This window comes from Ammospiza caudacuta, chromosome 14 (assembly GCF_027887145.1).
Source record: "Ammospiza caudacuta isolate bAmmCau1 chromosome 14, bAmmCau1.pri, whole genome shotgun sequence".
Lineage (NCBI taxonomy): Eukaryota > Metazoa > Chordata > Aves > Passeriformes > Passerellidae > Ammospiza > Ammospiza caudacuta.
Window position 1 is genome coordinate 13,584,303 of NC_080606.1, and position 17,263 is coordinate 13,601,565.

A 17,263-nucleotide genomic window follows, 5' to 3' on the forward strand; every position below is an offset into this window, starting at 1 on the left:
CCATTTCCACATCATGCTGGGGCAGCATTTATATGAGGTAAAATTTTAAAAAAGCAAGGCTTTGATTTTTCCTTATCTCATCATGGCCTTTAAGGAGCTCTGGTCCTCTAGATGGCAATATTGGAAAGGACAGCAATTGTCCATCCCCACGGTGTCCCTGCAGATGGGGGCCACCAGGGCCCAGCCCAGCCAGCTCCAGGGACCCTCCCATGCCCTGTGGGCTCAGCACCATCCAGCTGAGTCCTTATCAGCACAAAGGAGAGGAATCCTGCTGCAGCACCGACTGCTCTGACACCCTGAGCCCCTGGCAGGAGCCACCACCCTCTCAAACCCTGGAGTGTGGAGGTGCTCACAGACATCTCCCCTGTGCCTTGTTTTAACCTTTAAGCCCAGCTGCTTCTTGGCCACTTTCTCCCTACTAAGCTTTCAGAATGAGGAGTTTAAGGCCACAAGCTGACTGCAGGATGAGTTTTAGGGGTGAGCTGCAGCCCTTGCTGGAGCTCCCCGTGTCTCACAGGTGTGTCTCACATCACCTGAGCTCTCCATGTCTCACAGGTGTGTGTCTCACCTCACCTGGGCACCAGGCCATTCCCAGCACTGGGCTTTGCTGACATCTGCAGCTAATTTGTGATCATCATGGCTGCTTGCACTGCTGCAGGAGGACTTTCTCTTGTCACAACTCCAAAAAAGTGTTTCTCACCAGATGTGGGGAGTTTTGTGGAGAGAACTTCTTGGTGAGATGCAGATGCCATCTGAGATGGCCTCTCAGATGCAATGAGCCCAAATATAATCTTACACCAGTAAATTAAAAAAAATCTCTTTTGGCCACACATGTCTGTGATTGGAGAATAATTGGAAGAGGTAGTAATATAGAAATGGAGGAATGGTGTCCTTGCTGACAACCCTGACAAAATCTGCCAGGCTGGTGAGGGAGCCCAGGGACTGGGAGTGTTTGTGCACTCCCTGTGTCCAGTGCAGGGGTAGCAGCACTGCCCAGCACCAACTCTGTGTGTGCCCCCTGCTCCCCACCCAGCTGGGAGCAATGTGTGTCTCATTTATCCCAAAGGCATTTCAGCACACCTGGTGCCTGCAGCCTCCTGGGGACACTGTGGCTCCTGGTGCCCTGTCCCAGCCATGGCCAAGCAGGGAGTGCCACAGTGGCTCTGATGTCCCTGGAAGCTCCTGGACCTCAGAGAAGAGGAAAAGCAAAGTCTCAGGGTGCTGCAGAGGTGAGGTGTGGGGCTGAAGCTGGGACTGGAGAGCCCAGCCAGGGAAAGCAGAGTTCCAGCCTGTCACCACTCAGTGCTGCTCTCAGAACAGGGTTTGGGGACCAGGAGCTCTGGAGCACTTTCCTTTGGGACTTGCAGCCCTTAAACAGCCCCTCTTGGTGCTTTTCCTATCTCCAGCCCTCACTGTCCCTGCACTTGGAACCTGGGTCAGAGGCTACAAATCTGTTAATGAGTGCAGGAGTCCTGAAAGGTTCAGGGTTGTGGGGTAGCAAAGTTTGAATCTGTTGTCCAATATTTAGACATGTGTATACACAAAAGGATTGGGGCTTTATTAATTGTCCTTTAGTAGGAAATTCCACCAGCTGTGCTCCCCCCAGGGGTGCCAGGGGTGCTCCAGCCCCAAGGAGCCCTTATATGGCTGCAATCTCTAAGCCTGCATGTTCCACACTGGTGTGGTCATGGCTGCTTTTAAGGATATGTGTGAACATTTCTCCCTTTCTTGTGTGCATAAGCTCCCAGGAATGTGGGAAAAGATTAAAAATGTGCATAAATTAAAGCTGTCAGTTCTGTACAGCGTGTGAGCCCTTCCACCTGCAGCAGGCAGGGCAGTTATGCCAGATTACCCACATGGGTGCTGGGCAGGGCAGGCACTGCAGGGCAAAGGATGCTCTGAGAAGGGGAAAACACCAACTGGCTGAGCATGGAAACACCTGGCAATGTAAATGTGCCTGGCTGAGACAGCAGCAAAGATTTTCCTTGTGCCCTTCCTGCTCTCAGCAGTGTCTGAACCAAAATGTACCTTTTCCGGGTAATAGCTCCAGGGGTATGACCTTAAAACCAGCTAAGGACAGCAGGTCTCCACATCCTCACAGCATCCTCAGTCCCTGCAGAGCCTTGAAGTGTCTCCTGTGCACCCTTTGATGATGGATGGCTGAATCTGCTCTTCTGTGATACTCTTAGAATTCCCACAGGTACAAGAGAAAAGAGAACAAGAGATGCAGCATTGGTTGCCTTTCCCTTTTTTCAGGTAGTTAATATTAATCACTGGTGCTTTGGATATGTTATGTGAATTCTCACAGGTTCTGAAGCTTTTGACATCTGCAATAAGAGGGAATTGGAAATGCCTGTGTATCTCAGTGACAGATGGGCCAGGTTTAATGCAAATTTCTTCCTTTCTCCATGTACTCTGCCATTAATTTTCAGCTTTGAAATAGCCCTGACCATCCTAAAGCTGTTTAGCTAAACGATGTCTGAGTGGTCTGAGGTCATTATTTGCACTGGTGTCCATTTCTCAAAGTGCAAAACCAAGGATTCCTCTGATGGGCCAGCTCAGGTGATGCAGTTCTGAACTGCACAGGGCATGTCTGAAATGTTTTCCACCTGGGACCCCAGACCTGTGTCTGCAGCTCACACAAAAATGTCCAAATTCTTACAAAGGGCAAACAAATTTCCCTTGTGATTGGTTTGTGCTCTGCAGGGGCTGGAGCTCTGTTGCTGAGATATTTGCTGTGTTGTACCTCAATTCTGCTGAGATGCCTAAGAGGGCTCAGGGCTATTGTCCTGCTAGAGAGAAGCCAGGCCTGTGGCACTGTGACATTCCAAACTCAGCTCCATCAGGGACTTGTTGCTTCAGCTGCAGTCTGTGCTCTGATGGCAGAGCTGATTATGGACTGATGGTGCTCGTGACAAGGGTTGACAGGAAAAAAATCCCTGGTAAAAATGGATCATCCTGGCTTTACAGATATTCAGTTTGAGATTCCATAGCTGGCATTTGGCCTCAGCAGTGCTGGCAAGACTGAGTTCCATGGCTGCAGGGAGAAGAGTCCAGCTGGGGCCAGGCTGGTGCTGCAGCAGTTCTGAGCACAGAGCTGGCTGGGCTGGCACAGGAGCTGGGGCAAAACTTCTGCTGTGGACACACCACCGGCAGAGAGGGATGCAGTGGCTCCTCAGGCTGGGAAAGGACGATCCAGTCTGGCTCAGGACACTGAGTGGAGCTGATGGTGCTGCTGAAGCCCTGGAGCACCACAAGCAGCACAGTTAATACCTGCGCTCCGCGGCCGCCCAGCCTCTGATGCAGCAGAACGAGTAAAGCTGAGGCCAGTGTGTAAATATTTATAGCCAGTTACCAGGTTTCACACTGGCCAATCCCTCTGTCCCTCCTGGCTCCTGCCACTGGCTGTTTGTGGCTCTGGGTTGCCAAGGACACTGGCAGGGCAGGATCCTCTGCAGGGAGCCAGGGCAGCGCCAGGGCTCTGAGTGACCCTTCCTGCAGCAGAGCTGCTCCTGCCTCTGCAGCACCCACTGCTCCCACCTGCACCTGCAGCTCTGGGGAGGCTCCAGCCCCTCCCAAACCAGCCCCCAAAAGGGCCTGACCAGCCCCAAATGGGAGCATTTTTCAAATTTCTTTACCTGACCAGCTCAGGTTTGCTCCAGGGAGGTGCAAAGGGAATGTGCAGCACCCAGAGCCCTTTTTGCCTCTGTCACCCCTCCTGGCAGGAGCTGCTCTCCTGAGGGGCTCTTTCATCAAAATCTAAATAGTCTGTGCACAATTCTCATGTTCTTCCTCAGATCCAGAATACCTAATGCCAAATATTTTTCCCTGCTGTTGGTTCAGTTTCTTCTTCTGTTCCCAACTCTCAGTTGAGCTGCTGAGGGGAAAAAAAATCCCAATCTGATTTACTGAAGAGATTTATTTCAGTTTGGAAGTGGCAGGAAGAGAGCTTCTCTGTAGCCATGCATATGTCTGAGATCTTTCTCTTGGGTCTCTCAGTTTGACTTCAAATCATTGTTAAATCAATTTTCTTCAGCAGAACTCAGCAAAGGAGTGAGTTCTGTCATTTTTACTTATGAGATGATTCCCAGAAAATTTGGTTAAACCAAAGGCAACACACCCATGCTCCCTTTGTGCCAGCTAAACTAAGCCAGTTGAAAATCCCATCTGACTGGAAGGAGAGCAAAAGTCCAGCACAGACAAATCTCCTTCACAGCTGGGTATCAAATCTAAAATCTTTTGTTGGAGAAAGCTGCCTGACAGCTATTTACTGCAGCTCCTCCAGCACACTGAGCTCAGGAAATTACATTCATAATTTCCTTAGTGCCAAATTGTTTGTAATTTTCCCATGACTATTTCTTTTTTTGTTTGTGAAACAAAGCCTCTGGAAATCTTGCACAAATTTACTTCTTGCCTAAGTATGAAGCTAACATGAAGTATATAGTTTAATGGGCTACCACTCCCTTGATTTGTTTGGCATGAAGAACAAGAACCACAACCTCGTTTGGGACTAAGTTTTCCATCAATAGCCTTATAATTTTAATGCAATCTGTTTTTTCAGCAAAGGGAAAATTGATCTGATACAGAAAGTCACTGGCTCATCTGGCCAGTGCTGTTGGACCCAAGGGAAAAGCAGAAAAAGTGGAGAGGTGTGACCTGGCTTTTCCACATCACCATCAGTGCAGGTCTGAGCACAATTCCTAGTGCCTTTATGTAGAAGAAAAAATACTTTGATTTCTGCAGAGGCACTTGGGTGTGGTGAGCTGGGCTGGTTTCAGTTCCAGCCCTGGGACAGAGCTCATCCAGAGCCTTGGACAAGTGGCTGCTTCCTCCCCTTTGCTCCTGGTGTGACCCTGGGCACCACGGGGGTGTTGAGGTTGGTACCTTGGAGCACACCAAATTTACCTGTGCACAGACCCAGGTGCCATTAACTATGACACTACACTTGATTTTCACTGGCATTAATTGTGAGTCACAGAAAATCTTTTGTAGGAGGCAGCAGAGCATTGGTTAAGATTCCCCAGCTCCAGGCTTTGCACCCAGAGAGGGAAGGACACGCTGGTGGCAGGGGCTGGGGGTGACTCTGCCCCATCCCATGGACTGCAGGCTGCTGTGGCAGCACAGGAGCTTTGGGCGAGTCCATTGCTGTGGTTCCACCTCTCCAGCTCTGCTCTGGAACCAGAATCATCTCCACAGGGTACTGTTGAGTCTGAAAGCTTCTCCTCTTGCTACCTGTCTGCTGATGCAAAGCCTTAAATTTTCATGTATCTTTGCCTCCCCAGGAGAGGAGCAAAAAATGCTGTTATGACTTTGTGTGCCCACAGGACCCTGAGGGACGCTGAGCACATCCCTCATGGGTCAGGCTGGCAGGTGAACAATCAGGGGCTGCAGCCCTGAGCACCTCTGCTCCGTTCTGGAGTGTTCACAGCATTGCCAGCAGCCCTGGAGCCAGGCAGGTGTTGGTTGAAGGGCTGAAATTGTCACCCTGCCCAAGCCAAGGAAACACTTTGCACCATGATGGGGAATTTAATTTTGGTGCTCTGAGCTGCAGCAAACACTGTGAGCCCCAGCTCATCCTGTGCTTGTTGTCTCTCATCTTCAGGAATGATCTAATCCAATTGCATGTGTTTCTTCATGGTTCTCAGCTTTTTAATTTATTTGAATTTAGCTGCAGACTCAGGCAAAATGAAATTTGTCATGCTTTGAATTTGAATTTCCTCTGCTAATTAAGCATGTATTTTACTTATGTAAGTCTGTGGGTACCTTGAATGATTTTTTTTCTTAGACTAAAATCTAAAGCTAAAATTAATAAAGAAGCTTAACTTTGGTCTGATGCCTGGCAGCCATATTTTAAATCTGGAACATGAAACTCCTGGTGAGTCTCACACCAAGGAAAAAGACCAATGTTAGGGTAATCATGTACAGTAAAATAAAGGTATACATGTGTCTATAATGTGTATCATCAAAAATCCCTTTGCCTTGTTTGAAGGAAAACCTTATATTATATTGCTATTTCTTTCTTCACTGCTATTAGAAACCTTTGTTAAATCTCTCTCAGCAGGTATCCACCCAGGAATTGATAACTGATAAGGACCAAGAACCAAACCTCTTCTGAAATTTTATCTGTTTGACATACACAAATACTCAAATATTTGATGGATTCCTGTTGTTGTTTAATGGCTGGCCAAGGTGTTTGCTGGAAGGGCCAAAGTCTGGAAACACTTAAACAAACTGCCCCAGCAGTTGTTGAAGTCAGTGGAAATTTACTTGACTTCAGCAGAGGGTGGCTGAAAAGTCCTGGAGACAGCAGCAGCTGGGCAGGAGCAGAGCTGGTTTTTGGCCAGGCTCCCCACAGTCCAGTTTGTGGCTTTGCACAGACATGACGTTGGTGTGTGGGGCTGCAGGGGCAGAGCTGGCACTCCCAGAGATGTGGGGCCACAAGCTGCCTGCTGCTCCCCCATCCCTGCCTCTGATCCAGCAGGACAAACACCAGCACCCAGCACACGAATGTGGGTGGAAATGCTGAAGTTCAAACAACCACAGAGCAGAAAACCTCAAGCCCTACCCTTGGCAGAAAACCTGGTGTGTTTGAATAGCCCCTTGCAGGCTGCAGATAAATAGTTGTGCCTGCTGCCAACATTCTTTGAAAACTTAAATTGTTGCTGGAAAGACAGTTGGAAACCTCAGTTTCTCTTGCCTTTTCCAAATGTAGCCTTGATACAGTCAACAGATGGGTCCATTCCTGCAGGGCTCTGGTGCATCATCTTTTATAAATGGGAGTCACCTTTGTAATTTTCCATGCACAGAAGGAGCAGCTTGTTCTGGGAGAAGCATTTTGGACTCTGCCAAAGGACACCAAGAGGGCTGACACGGCTGCTCCTCTTAATCTGATAGCTGAGCCATCTCTGCAGCTGCTTTTTAAAGGTGGGAACAATCTTTAGCTAGATCCCTGCTCCATGTGCACATTCTGGTGTCACTCAGGAAAATCTGAGTAGCAGTGATGTCACAACACAGCCACTGTAATTACTCATGGGCTTATTCACCAGCAGGCTCTCAGCAGGTGATTGTTCAGCTTTTGGAAATCTCCTTTGATCTCTTGATCCAGGTTTGCTGATGGTATCTTGGGGCTATGCTACATAAATACTCTGACACTAAATTGGGGAAAGCTGAGTAGTCTTGTGCATGTCACCTAATACAATCATAATCCTTTTTTTGTGATCTTACAGCAAGGTAAAACTTGCTGTTTTACCCACTAAATTAAAAGAATCACAGAATCATAAAGGCTGGAAAAAGCTTATCTCGAGTCCCACCATTAACCCAGCACTGCCAATCCCAGCTCTAAACCAGGTCTCTACATGATTTTTGAACTCTCCCAGTGGTTCCACCACTTTCCTGAGCAGACTGGTCCAATATTTGACCACACTGTGAGCAGAGAAATATTTCCTAATATCCAACCTAAACCTCTTGTGGTGCAACTTGAGGCCAGGAAAACTTGGTCCTTTTCTGGTTTGTTCAACCAGTAATGAAGAAGAATCCACTGATGCCCCTCATGAATTTCACCCACACTCCCTTGCATGTGCATGATTTCCAAACCACGCTGACAGGAAGCATTGCAGCAGGAGCACGGAGATGTCTCTGTTTTGGCAGCCTGGCTGCTCCCACTGGGGATCACAGCCCACAGTGTGTGGCCAGCAGGTTGTGATGCTCTCCTGTGCATCAGTTTGCAGAGCAGTGTGTTTTGTGTTCAAACTCCATGGAAAAGGCTTTGCATCACTGATGTTTTAACCAGACCTTCCATAAACCCTCCCTGACTTACTCCCAGAGAGGAATGACTCTGAAGTGTTTCAGCTTTTCCATTACTTTGCCTGCCTGGAGACTTTGTGCTGCTGCTGTGAGGTAATTTGCTGGTGTCAGGTGAGTTCCAGCTGCCTGCAGGGCTGAGGCTCCATCTGGCCACCAGTTATCCCCCAGGGCAGCAGGATGGTGGGATGGCTGAGGGTGTGGACATTGATGGATCTCTTTTCCTGTTTCTTTTCCTCTTTTTCCTCTCTTGAAATGGCTCACTGCAGGGCAAGTTGTGCACCTGGGGCTGAACAGAGACTTTGGAAAAGTCAGAGGACACATTGAGGAGGGAGCCACCACTGGGACCTCAGGGGATCAGCTTTCCAACATGATAGCTCTCCTTTCAGCTGGGAGGCCCTGTGTGAGCCACGGATGCTTTATATTCCAGGGGGAAATGAACCCATCCAAAGCAGGATAAATGATTCTACCCAGGCAGGGACATGGATGTCACAGGAACAGCCAGCCTGGGGGGCTGCCTCTGCTGGGGAGGCTCCCTGCTCCCAGGGATGGTGAAAGCAGGTGGCTGTGTGCTGAAAGGAGGATGGAGCCTGTCCATTAGGGAGTTAACAGGGCAGTGACCCTGGGGAGGCAGTGCGGGTAGGGAGACAAGAGGGTTTGTGATGGTACCTTAAGCCCAAAATAGCTGCATCCCTCAGACTGCAGCTTGGAAGGGAAAAATAACCTTTCCCAGCTGTTTTGCACAAAGAGGGGAGAGGGGATAATGATGGTAATGACTTTAACGAGGGAGATTGGTAATTATTTTCACCTGGAGCTGAGGGAAGGCCTGAGTGGGGCTCTGGAGGGTTTGTGTGTGGAGATTGTCTCTGCTGGAGTGAGGAGCTGCTGTGGCCATGGGGTCCCACCTCGGGCAGGTGAGTGGGACAGCTCCATCTCACACAGGGTGATTGTCACCACTGCCAGGGTGACACCATGGATAGGATGTGTCACACCCTGCCGGGCACGTGGGAGGCAGGACAGCCAAACCCACCCATGGGGAATGTGAAGGGCATCCTGCAGGGATTCACCCCAAGGTGCCCTGGCCTCCTTCCCCTGCCAAAACCAGGCCCCAGGTGTGGGAGGGTTCCCCCCTCTGTGGCTGCAGCGGGATTTAATGGAATCAGAGACCCAAAGGATGAATCAAAACACTCCTTTTTCTCCAGTGGTGCAGATGATCCCTGCTCTGAGTGAGCCCTTGGCTTTGGGGGTGTCCTGCCCTCAGGGCTTCTTCCAGAGCACTTGGCTGTGGAGCAGCCTCCCCACACCCTCTGCAAGCTCTCCCATCTCCAAATAAAGTTTCCTAGCAGATAGGTTTGAGTGAGTAATTCAACCAACTCGGTTTTAAGTGCTTCTGCTTATAGTTCATTTTGTTTGGATAACTAGTCAAGGATGTATTGGATCATTGGAGTCCTTCTTTTTAGATTTATTTCCTCTGTTTGCCAAAAATCAATTTGCAGGGTAATTGATTATCTTCCTTAGCAAGCACTATGGGTAGTAGGAGATTGACTCAGAGTTGACTCAGTCCTTTGCAATGAGTTGTGTCATTCTTGCACTTTATTCTTGATTAATCTGGTGCTTTGGCAGAGATTTTTGTAGTGCTCTTCTGTATCTGGAATGTGGCAGTGCCCCAGTGCCTGCTCCTTGACTCTGGTTGTGTGCTGTCCTTGCTCTCTAAATCATCCAGTGCTCTTTTCCAAACACAATAAAGCTGCTGCTGTGATGAGTGCAGGCTTTGGAGGGCTTAAATTCTTCTCTGTCAGGTGTACTGGTCATTTTAAGGCCTGATTTAAGGTCTGGTCCTGCACACACTCACTTTCTGGCAGGAGTGCCATACTGAAGATGGGATAAAGCACTTGCTCTGTGCCACGTGCCTTTGCAGACCTTTATTCTGCTTTTTTCTGGATGTGGCGTTGTGCACATGGGACTGGATAGTGAATCCAACAGGGATCTAAGGGATGCAGCAATTGCAGGATGAGGCCTTGAGCTGCAATCCAATGAGAGCAATGAATGACTCCAATAGCAACCTGCTCTGCTGTAACCACCGAGAGCCACATGAAATAAATGAATTTATTATTTAGCTGCTACTCCATTAAACTAGCAGACAGGCTGCCTAGGAGTTGCTTTTGATGGTAGCTGGTGTTTAGGATTTGGACATGAATTCTCTAGTTTGTGTTGTATGTGGAAGGCATCTAATACTTCAAATAATTATTATAAAGTATCTAATACTTTAAATAAATATTAAATAAGAGGCTCCTGATGACAATTCCCTGCAGATGTGGGACGCTTGTCACACTGCTGGTGGGCTGCAATGCCTGTTTTCAAGCACTTATCAGAGCACTTGTGCTTCTCCAGGATGCATCCTCTGGTTGGGATCTCCCAAGATGCAGCTGCAGAGGTGCAGGATTAGTCCCCAAATACCCCTGTGGGTCTTGGAGAAGGGAATCCATTGGTACAGACATCCCTGGAGCAGAACCCATCCCATCCTCTCTCCTCCTGTTTCTGTTCATGCCAGAGGCAGGAGAACGGCTTCTTTTGAAAGAAGAAACCCCACAGGAGCTGCCTGCAGGGTAATTTTTCCTGGGGATGTTCTCCTAGAGTTGTACAACATCTGACTTTGCATCCTCACACTCTGCACCTCTGGTTTCTCCTGGAGCTCTTGCCTTGATTTATCTGACTGGGAATGCTCTGTCTGAATGTCCCATCCTTGATGGGGCTCACCTCTGCAATTTCTCATGAATCCTGGAGCTCTGCAGCTGCAAACACATTACAAACCTCATACCTGAGGGGCAGGGGGGCTCTGCTAATGTTCTTGTAGGTCTGATGGTTGGTTACAGCCACTAGAAGAAAGCTCTCATAACGGTGAGAAAGTTTTATGCTTGCTGGGAGAGCTGTTGGAAAAATGAGCTGGAAATGGGTATTTGGATTCCTTTGAAAATCAAGTGTAAACTCCAGTCCACAGTGATACATGATGTTGGTGTTTCACATCTGTGTTTTATGCATGCCTGAAGTTGTTCTTGGCAAGGGGTGGCAGTCTGAGCCTTGAACCTCAGGGCAGCCCAGTGTTCCTGTCCCTGCTAGGGGTGTTGTTTATATGGGTGATGCAGTGCTGGAGGAATCTCTGGGAGTTACCTGTTGAATGAACAGACACAGAAAAATATGAATGTTTTTATAAAGAGAGTGTGTTTGCTCTTACACAATGTTTTTGTTTTACTAACAAAGAGAAATTCCTTGGCCCAAGTGTAATGATCTGCTTTCCAGGGATACTGGTGCTGTGTCCAGCACACCTACCAGCCTCTCCTGCCATTAGTGAGGAGCTCTGTGGTGACTTTCCAAGGCACCACTTGTTGTAGAGCAAGAGCTCCAACACAAGCACCTCTTGTTGAAAACAAACTTAGTTTCTTGCTGGGCCATGTGTCCAATAAGAGAAGAATGGAAGTAAGTGGGAGAAATTCAGAAGACTATAAAAAGAATAAGGGGTGGAGAAAGGGAGAAAAGAAAACAAATGTGAATGCTGTGAGATTTTTCTGGTGTGGTGCAGCAGCACAGGCATGTGGATTTATTTAAATTAGGAATTAATTGCTACCTGACATTACTTTTTTAAAAATATCTATTTTGAAGAAAATACTCTTCTTTTGCCATTTTTTCTGTACTCTCTTCAGCTGGGTCTCCTCCTTCCCTTCAGACTTCTCACTTGAAATACATCCCAGGAAATCTTGTGTCCTGCAAACTCTGTCTGTGATCCTGAAGGTGCTGTATAACTGAGCTTCCAGGAAAGCCTTCAGCATTCAGAGAGAGTTTGGGCAGGACAGGCTCAGCATGCTCCTGCAGAGGTTTTGTCCCTCATTTCCCTGTCGGGGAGTGCAGCTGCTGGCAGTTTTTGGGGCAGCGGGTCTGTCCGAGCCTGCAGCATCCCGCGGTTCCCGTGGCAGCGCTGCCCTGCCGCGGGGGGATCGGGGCAGCTCTGCGGGCAAAGCGCCGGCGCTGCTCGGGCTTTTCCCCCCGGGGATGGAGCGGTGACCCTGGGAGGAGCTCCCCGGGGCAGGATCAGTGAGTGCTCTGGTGCTCTGGGTTGGACTAACTTTTTTTTTTTTTTTTTTTCCGTGTTATAAGCTGGGAGCCGCGTCTCTCCCGCTGGCCAGCCCAGCGCAGCCCGGACCCTGCGCTCTGTCCGTCCGTGCGCTCCCCGCAGCAGCCCCGGCTCCCGGCAGCCTGTAAGCACATCCATCCATCCATCCATCCCTCCTTCCCCTCCTCCTTCCCTCCGTGCCGCTCAGCATCGTCTCTCCGAGCAGGGCAGCGCTCCGGCATCCCACGCCTCGCAGATCTCTGGATTTCAGGGCTGGGTTGGTCTCTTCTCTGCCTTGCGATTGCTCTGCCGGAGAAGGGTTTGTGGGGAGTGGGAAGCCTGTGGGTGTGCACTGCACTACTAAAACACTTCAGCAGGCAATTCCTCCGTAGTTTGCTGAGTTAACCTCAGAAACTGCTTGTTTTATGGGTTGTTTTGGAAATGGGATTTATCCACATTCTTGCTTCTGATTTCTCTTGCATCCTCTTTTCCTGATATGCATATTGCCTCCTGGAAGGTGGTTGCTTTTAACATTGGGGTATAAATACAACTTTTCTCTTTGCTTTCAAGTTGAACTGGTGCTTAGGGAGCATTTGCAGTAGTGCTGATTTGTGTAAGAGCTGTCAGCTCTGTGCTCTCCTGGGCTGGTGTCAGATGTGCCTCTGAGGATTTTAAAGAGAGGTGGAGAGGAAATAACTGAGGCAGAAACTGTTTTGTGGGCTCAGGTGATGTGAGGAACAACCCTGCGAGCAGGCTGGCAGTAACAGAATTGGGGAATATGGGAATGCAAGCTTTCACCTAATAATTATCACACTTTCCTGTATTATGGAGTATCAGGCGTTGCAGGGTTCCTGCTGCTGCACCCATGTGAATGCAAACACCTTTAGCTTTGTACAAATGCTGCACCCCTGTGTTGAGATAGATTTGGGAAGTCACTTGCATGAGTGAAGTTGTATTTGTCATGTGTTTGCAAGGTGGGTGTTTCTGCCATTAATCTTTTCTTTAGTAATTGGTCAAAAGATAAGTTAATGTGTGGGACTCTGGTCCAGTTTGTGTTGTGTAAACAGGAGCTGTCTATGGTTGAGAATGGGATGTGACTATTTTTTAAACCACTGAAATCTAGCATGTGGGATGGGGAAAACTGTAAAAACAATCCACCTACCAAACAGCCTTTTACCCTGTTTTGAGAGGAAGAGTGTTTTTTAAAAACGACAACAAAAAAAACTTCAGAGAGGAAACTGATTAAATTCTTAAGCCATGATGTACAAAGCAAATAGCTGATCAAGCAACCAAATATGGCTTTGGAACTTCAACTTTCTTTTGTAATGATAAAAGCACCCACATACTTCAGTGACAAAACCCTTTTTTCTTTTTGCCAAACACAGCATTCTTGAATACAAACCAGTTCCTAATTTTTCCTTAAGGAGCTCAGTATATAAAAATTCCTTCTTGACTAATACCTAAAAGAAAAATGTGGGTAGGTGTTTCAGAGCTGGCACCACAAGTGCAAAAAACCCCAAACCCCTCCAGATCTCAGTGCAGCACAAAGGCAGTTGCTCAGATTTTGGACTGTGGCTCTGAGGAAGGAAAGGAGTTCAGGGCTGGGATTTTACAGCTGCTTTCTGACATGCACTGAGGAATTTTGGCTGGGGAAGGTTTTGAGGACTGGGCCCTTGAGCTGATTCTAGCAGAAGTTATTCCCTGCTGTGAGAGATGGCTTGTCTCCCTGTATGCTGGTACAATTCTCTGCTTGGATGTAAACAATGGCAGCTGTTCAAAAGGAGGCAATGTTTAGGGTACTCAAACAGTTGAAAATAAACACTCTCCTGCCTGTCTTGGCTGGCCTTTACTTCGGAAGCAGCCTTTCCATCGAGCTGCACTGTGAATGGAAAATCCAGATATGTGGTAGGAAGCAGCTGGGAGCCCAGTCAGGTTCATGTATGTGGATGGGGGAGTGGTGCTGTAGGATGCCCTTCATCTGTAATCTGAATCCTTATCGCATGAATGTGGCTTGCAGAACACACCCACTGCACTAGGATGCAACAAAAGCTCTAAGGAACTGACCTCCTTGTCCCCAAGAAAGAATTTACTTCCTTTTGTATCACAGAATAGTTTGGTTGGAAGGGAACTTTAAAGGCCATTTAGTCCACAGGGACATCTTCAACTAGGCCAGGTTGCTCAGAGCCCTGTCCAGCCTGGCCTTGAACACTTCCAGGGATGGGGCATCTTCCACCTCTCTGGGCAATCTGTGCCAGTGCTTTTTGCTGGTTTTTCCAGTGTAAAAATCTCCTTCCTTGTATCTAGTCTAAATCTCACCTGTTCCAGTTTAAACCTTTGCCCTTGTCCTGTTGCAGCAAGCCCTGATTAAAAGTTTGTTCTCATCTTCCCATTGAAGAACTGAAATACAATATGGCAATAAAGCCTTCCCAGAGCCTTCCCCTCTCCAGGCTGAGCCATCCCAGCTCTCTCAGCCTGTCTCAAAGGAGAAGTGCTCCATCCCTCAGAGCACATCATCCTTGTCCCCTCTGGACTTGCTCCGTGTCCCTCCTGTGCTGGCCCCCAGGGCTGCACACAGCTCTGCAGGTGAGCTCTCACAAAATGCAGCAGAGAGGCAGAGGTGAGCCAGGATAACACTGTCCCCTCAGCAGCAGCCTGGGTGAATTATGTTCTTTTACATTTATTCACCAGCCAGTGGAAGCACTGGGGGGTTTAGGTAGAAAATTCCTCTGATCTGTGCTGATGGGACAAGGATAACACAAGTTTGTGTTTGGCATTTCCCTTTTTGTGGTGCTGCTTACCCTGAAGTCCCAGGGGCATTAAATGAAGCAATAAAAGTCTCACCACCAGCAATGTGCAAAGTTTGCTCAGGCTTCTGATTGGTTTTGGTTTGATATCTCCTAAATCAGAGCAGCTCCCTGGAGAGCCATGGGCAGGCTGTGGTGCCAGCTCTCAGGGGTCACAGGGAGATGCAGATGTGTGGGGAGCTGAGCCAAGCACTCAATGCGTGCCTGTCACCCTCGTGGTCCCCAGGCACTGCCACCTTGTACCCTGCTGGTGGGAGAGCAAAGGTAGCCAAGCTGAGATTTCAGATTCGATTCTTTACCTTGAGCAGGGTGGACTCACTTTTGCTTGAAAAGATAATGGAAATCATGTCTATGCAGTAAACCTTCCCAGAACTGACCTGTGATTTCATTAAAAAAATACATTGTAAGTCAAAATACTACAGCTTGATTCATTTGGATTGCTTTTTATTTCATTTCTGTGTTATAGAAATGCAGACAGGGAAAGCAACAAAGCAGAAATGTCTGAGATCAGTCATTTAGTGTATGATTTTGGCAGAGGGAGTGTGGGAGGAAGAAAGAGACCTCATATTTCACTTAGATACTCTGTTTGGAGAGGAGTTTTAAGCAGATGGCTCTTGAGACTCTGTGACTCTAAAGAATTAAATGCTATTTAGATAAATGCATGCTTCCACTTCTGCAGTGGGTACTTGAAAAAAAAAAAAAAAAAGAAGAAAAAAAATCTTTCCCTAAGTCAAAGCCATCAAAAGGCATGGCATGCCATCAAGGGCAGGGACATGCACCAAAGATTCCTCTATTGGTTTTGGAAGGACTGTGTCATGTATTCTGGCTCCAGCCCTTTTCTCCTTGGGTCCACTAAAACCCTGTTTGCAGCCACTTGGATGGGTGTAGGACCAAAGGACTGGAGCTTCCTTGGGGTTCAGAGACAGGACAGAGCCCAGCTTGTTCCTCTCCCCAGTGTGCTGTAACTGAGCAGCCCAGAGAATATCTGGGAATATCACCCCACTTGGCTTCTGCAGGAATGAATTGGAGCCAAGAGGCTGAGGCTGGTGTGTGATGAGCATTTCTCTCTGTGAAACCTCCCCAGGCCTGTGGGCAAAACTCCCCTACCAGAAATGGCTCATTTGGCTGCTCTGGGTACTTCCTGCCAAGGCTTTGCTATGCTCTGAGCTGCTGTTGGAAAGCCACAGAGAAGCCCTTGAAGGGGCAGTGCTTGTCCTCCCTGCAGCTCTCACTGAGGCAGGAGCTGGCCCTGGGTGCTTCCAGGGTGGTTCAGGCATGGGTGGTGCCAAGGGTGCTGCCAGAGCAAATTCCTCCTCTCAGGGATGGATGGATGGATGGATGGATGGATGGATGAATGGATGCTCCCTCTTCTGCTTCTCTAGCTTTTTCATATCCACCAGAATAGATGGGAAATAGGGTCTGTGTTCTATGGCAAGACAGGGCTAAAATGACACTTAAGGCTTTGGAGAATAACAAAGTAGAGCAAGGATTGCATTATAGCCATGCTGGAATGGTACAGACAGGGTTGGAAGCACCCTTTCAAAAAAAGGCCGAACTAGAGTTCCCTGGAAGAAGTTGGAGAGCCAGGGCAGGGTTCCTGGCAGCTCTGGAGCTGCAATCCAGGGTGGAAGGGCAGCTATTTTGTTGTGTGCCTGGCTGGAAACTTCCAGGCAGAGTTACAATTTTGGTTTGGACGCTGTTGCAGAGTTGCATTATTTTTGTAAATAAGAAATTCAAACCCTCTTGACTTTGGACTGATGTTTTCAGAAGACCCACTCTACATTCCACAGATGTGCCTCATCTCTTTTGTGTCCCTTGAGGTGAACCCAGTGACTGGGGTTGTTTGGGATGCATCCCTCCTGCAGGGCTGGCTGTGCTGTGAGCTGCCAGCCAAGGGTCAGAGCTGTGAGGGGTTGAAGGTGGTGGGACACTGCTGCATTGGTGACCTGTTGGGGTCAGGTACAGAATGTCACTTGTCACCCAGACATGTAATGGAGAACAGGGGAAAACTATTCCTGCTGGGAAGAATCACTGCAGGGCAGCTTTTGGCTTTCTTGTCTCTAATCCCTTTCCACCCCTGGAAAGGGGAAGTGAGCAGAGTGGAAAAGAGGAGACTAATATCTGCCTCACAGATTTATGATGCTTTATGATGCTTTGACATATGAGGGAGCTTCAAATCAAATACTGGCTGGCTCCAGTGGTGTCTGCCTGCTGAAATGATGGGTTTAAAAGACTCCTGTTCACAAGGGATTGTGTGTGCTCCATGTGCCAAGGGACTCCTGCAGGGAGGCACGGTTGGTACAGGGGTCTATAATTCACTTATTTTGCTTCAAGGTCCCTTTAGCACTGCAGCAGCTGTCCCAGAGTGTGAGGGCTCTTGTGCCACACCAGCTCTCAGCTGCAGAGGAGCTCAGAGCTTCTGGCAGAGCAAGAATTGCTCTTGCTGTTTTGCTTGGACAGGGCAAAAAATCCACTCAGTCCTCCAAGACTCTCTCATATGAACCAGAGCGCTGGGCATGCCTTTCTTCTTGTGCTAAGGAAAATAGAAATGGTT

General features: G+C 48.4%; 1 protein-coding gene across 1 annotated transcript in view; it reads left to right on the forward strand.

Annotated features, from left to right (window-relative positions):
* Positions 1 to 11,987: 11,987 nt before the first annotated feature.
* Positions 11,988 to 17,263, forward strand: part of FHL1 (four and a half LIM domains 1) — a 29,157-nt gene continuing 23,881 nt past the window's right edge. Inside the window, exon 1 of the mRNA XM_058814340.1 lies at positions 11,988 to 12,050. The gene's annotated coding sequence lies outside the window, so the exon portion shown is untranslated. The remainder of the gene's footprint in view (positions 12,051 to 17,263) is intronic.